The sequence below is a fragment of the Pleuronectes platessa genome, chromosome 22 (assembly GCF_947347685.1).
Source record: "Pleuronectes platessa chromosome 22, fPlePla1.1, whole genome shotgun sequence".
Taxonomy (NCBI): Eukaryota; Metazoa; Chordata; class Actinopteri; order Pleuronectiformes; family Pleuronectidae; genus Pleuronectes; species Pleuronectes platessa.
In genome coordinates this window covers 2,948,184-2,953,183 of record NC_070647.1, presented here as the reverse complement: position 1 = coordinate 2,953,183, position 5,000 = coordinate 2,948,184, and positions in this window count along the sequence as shown.

Below are 5,000 nucleotides of genomic sequence, written 5' to 3'. Positions count from 1 at the left end.
ATTCTAGGTCAATTCAATATAACTTAGTATGATTGTCCATCTTCAGATAACTGCTTCGTGGAGGCTGACGTCATTACGGTAAGCGTGCTGTGTCATTTCCTGTTTTCTTGCCACTGGTGGTGGTCGCTCTGCGAATTAGCTCCGCTGCTAAAACACAACTGTTTCTCTGTAGCACTACGGCTAAAATCACCGGTCTGTAGTTAAACACTCGCACATACCAACCCTTACTCTATCGTGCTTAGTGATTCTGTGTTCTGTTTGAGCTCACCCTCGCAGCTCTATAGCAGCGATGTCTTCTCTCTCTCCCTGTTGCTCCACTGCTCTCTCTTGCTCCGAGTGTCTTATGTTTACGTACTCCTCTGCCTCCCTTAACAGTAGAGGTAGTTGTAATAAATGTAGTGTGTTGATAGCGATGGAGGCTCGGCTTAGTGACTTAGAAGCTCGGCTCAGCAGCTTAGAAACTCCGTTAGCTGTAGTTAGCCGGCTCCCGCTAGCCGCCGAGCCACCTAGCTTATCACGTGGCTTAGCCTTAACTAGCAGTCCCCAGACTAGTCCCGTGCAGCCGGGAGCGCAGGGCAGCTGGGTGACAACCCGGAGGGGGCATAGTGCTAGACTTAAAAAGCCCACGATTAAAGAGCCACCAGCTCACGTTTCAAATAGATTCGCTCCACTCAGCGAGGCACCCGCTGATAAACAGACTCTGATTATTGGCGACTCGGTTCTGAGAAACGTCAGGTTAGCGACACCAGCGACTATAGTTAATTGTATCCCAGGGGCCAGAGCCGGCGACATCGAATCTAAACTTAAGTTAATGGCTAAAACTAAAAAAGGTAAATACAATAAAATCGTAATTCACGTCGGCAGCAACGACTCCCGGCTTCGCATGTCGGAGATCACTAAAGTTAATGTTGAGTTCGTGTCTGCTTTTGCTAAAACGATGTCGGACAAAGTAGTTTTCTCTGGCCCGCTCCCTAATACAACAGGTGACGACATGTTTAGCCGCATGTTGTCTTTTAACCGCTGGCTGTCGAAGTGGTGTCCTGTAAACGGCGTGGGCTTTATAGATAATTGGCTAACTTTTTCGACAAAACCTGGTCTTGTTAGGAGAGACGGCGTTCATCCCACTTGGGATGGAGCAGCTCTCTTATCTAGGAATATTACTCAGTCTATTACATGACAACCCATAGTTGGGACCAGGAAGCAGAGCTGCAGTGCTAAACACTTCTCTGCGCTCCCTCTGGATCAATCACAAAACCCCATAGAGATTGTGTCTGTTCACCGTCCGATTAAATTATTGAAATTAAACAATAACAGAGCGAGAACTCCACACAAAAATTTAATACAAATAAAAACAACCTCTGAAACAATACAGGAAACCCAGACTTTTAAATGTGGTCTTTTAAACATTAGATCACTGGAAAAAAAAGCTCTTTTAGTTAATGAAATAGTCTCCGATTACAACATAGATTTACTGTCCCTCACTGAGACGTGGCTGCATCCTGATGAATATGTCAGTCTAAATGAATCTACTCCCCCCAGTCATATCAATTCACAGGTTCCTAGAGAAATTGGGCGAGGAGGTGGAGTTGCTGCTATTTTTAACTCCAGTCTATCAATTAATCCTAAACCTAAACTCAGCTACAAATCATTTGAATGTCTGGTTCTTAGTCTTCCACGCCAATCCAGGAACCACCAACAGCCAATCATATTTGCCGTAGTTTACCGTGCTCCCAGGGCTTATACTGAATTTTTAAAGGAATTCCCTGAGTTTTTATCAAACTTAGTCCTAAAGACCGATAAAATTATTATTGTTGGTGACTTTAATATTCATGTTGATAATAATAAAGATTGCCTTAGCGTAGCATTTATTTCAATACTAGACTCTATTGGTTTCAGTCAGTGTGTGCACAAACCTACTCATTGTGGTAACCACACACTTGACCTTGTATTATCGTACGGTGTCGGAATTGAAAATTAAACAGTACTTCCGCGCAATCCAGTTCTATCAGACCATAATTTAATAACCTTTGATTTTTCAATAACTGAATATATGCCACTAATAAAAAATTCATTTTCTAGATGTCTACCTGATAGTGCTGTAGCTAAATTTAAGGAAATAATCCCAATTACATTTAAACCCGTATTAGCAGTAGATATAAACAACAAATTCTTTAAAACCCTGAGCTCCATTGAGATCGACCACCTCGTCGATAGCTCTGCAGACTCATTACGATTAACATTAGACTCAATAGCGCCTCTAAAAAAGAAAAATGTCAAACATAGTAAATTAGCTCCGTGGTATAATTCCCAGACAAATGAGTTAAAACAATTATCAAGAAAACTAGAAAGGAAGTGGCGCTCCAGCAACCATGTTGAAAATCTAATAGACTGGAAGAATAGTGTTAAAGAATATAAAAAGGCTCTCCACAAAGCAAGAGCCGCCTACTATTCAAAACTAATAGAAGAGAATAAAAACAACCCCAGGTTTCTCTTCAGCACTGCAGCCAGGCTGACAGAGAGTCACACCTCCACCGAACCCAGTATTCCTCGATCCCTAAATAGTAATATCTTTATGACCTTTTTTAATGATAAAATTCAAACTATTAGAAATAAAATCAACCATCTCCTGCCCTCAATTGGCACTAATACCCTCCCAACAACAGAGATCTCAGAAACGGCTGAGAATCCTACCCATTACTTAGACAGCTTCTCTCTGATCACCCGTGATCAGTTTACCAAATTAATCTCAGGTTCTAAACCAACAACTTGTATCTTAGATCCCATTCCTACCAAATTACTTAAAGAAATTCTGCCCCTAATTGATAGTTCGTTACTTAACATCATCAATCTGTCATTATCATCAGGTTATGTACCACAGTCTTTTAAAATAGCTGTCATCAAACCCCTACTCAAAAAACCCACCCTAGACCCAGAGGTTTTAGCCAATTACAGACCAATATCTAATCTCCCCTTCGTCTCTAAAATCTTAGAAAAAGTTGTTGCCAATCAGCTGTGTGAGTTTCTCCGGGAAAATAATATATATGAAGACTTTCAATCGGGGTTTAGAGCCAATCACAGTACAGAGACAGCCTTGGCAAAAGTCACTAATGACCTTTTAATAGCCTCAGATCAGGGACTTGTGTCTGTCCTCGTTCTGTTAGATCTCAGTGCAGCATTCGACACGATTGACCATCAAATTTTATTACAAAGACTCAAACAGTTAATTAACATTAATGGAACCGCCCTTAACTGGTTTAAATCGTATTTTTCTGAACGCTCCCAACTTGTGCAAATTAATGATGAGTCATCTGTGCGCACCAAAGTTAACCATGGTGTTCCACAGGGCTCTGTGCTCGGCCCAATTTTATTCTCATTATATATGCTTCCACTAGGAAACATTATCAGGACACACTCGGTAAATTTCCACTGCTATGCGGATGACACCCAGTTATATTTGTCAATAAAACCTGAACAAAGTAATCAATTAAATAAACTTCGAACATGTCTCAAGGACATAAAAACCTGGATGACCCGCAATTTTCTCTTATTAAACTCAGACAAAACAGAGGTTATAATACTTGGCCCTAAACACCTAAGATATGCATTATCTAATGATATAGCTGCGCTAGACGACATTGCCCTTGCTTCCAATGAAACAGTCAGGAACTTGGGAGTGATCTTTGATCCTGATTTATCCTTTAATTCTCACTTAAAACAAATTTCTAGGACCGCTTTTTTCCACTTACGTAATATTTCCAAAATTAGACATGTCCTTTCCCAAAAAGATGCAGAAAAACTAGTCCACGCCTTTGTTACATCGAGACTGGACTATTGTAATTCATTATTATCTGGCTCCAGCAGTAAGTCGTTAAAGACTCTACAGCTTGTCCAAAATGCCGCAGCACGTGTCCTGACGAGAACAAAGAGAAGAGAGCACATTTCTCCAGTATTAGCGTCGCTACACTGGCTTCCAGTTAAATCTAGAATAGAATTTAAAATTCTCCTCCTCACCTTCAAGGCCCTTAATAATATGGCGCCTTTTTACCTTAAAGAGCTGTAAGTACGTTATAAACCCGCTAGAGCACTCCGCTCCCAGAATTCAAGCCTACTTGTCGTCCCTAAATTCTCTAAAAAAGAGTAGGAGCCAGAGCTTTTAGCCATCAAGCCCCTCGGCTGTGGAATAATCTACCACTTTCAGTTCGGGAGGCAGATACCATCTTTTCATTTAAGAGTAGACTCAAAACCTTCCTTTTTGATAAAGCTTATAGTTAGAGCTAATTAGTGCGCCAGAACGTTACTTGTTCTATTTTATGACACATGACACACGGAGCTTCTCTTTCCAGCTTCTCCTTCCTCTTCTCCATCCCTATCCCCCTTCCCCGGAATCCCTTTGCTTTGTCACCCGCAGATCCAGGGCCTCTGTGGCCGCACCATGGATTGCGGTTTGTGGATCGTACACCGGGGGTCGCGGTGGTGGATCCATTGTGGCGGATTCTGGGCTGATCGTGGTGCTGGTGGCGGACCCTGTGTCGCGTTGGCATTGGGCACGGGCGGTGGACCAGGACCGCGGTGGTGGCTTGTGATGGGTCCTGGTGGTCGGCGGTGGACGGTGACTGAGGACTGGAGTGGCGTCTGGTCTGGATGGTGGATCGTGGTCTAGATGGTTGCTGAGCATGGACTGTGATTGCAGCGGGACTGCTTGGCATGTCATGTTGGGGTTGTCCTTCGGGATGTCTACCCTCATCAAATGCTGCTAGAGACTTTGATTATTGATGATGTTTTCCTGCACGTGGCATCTATTGCACTTCTGTCCGTCCTGGGAGAGGGATCCCTCACATGTGGCTCTCTCTGAGGTTTCTACATATTTTTACCCTGTTAAAAGGGTTTTTAGTAGTTTTTCCTTACTCTTGCTGAGGGTTAAGGACAGAGGATGCCACACCCTGTTAAAGCCCTATGAGATGAATTGTAATTTGTGAATATGTGCTATACAAATAAAATTT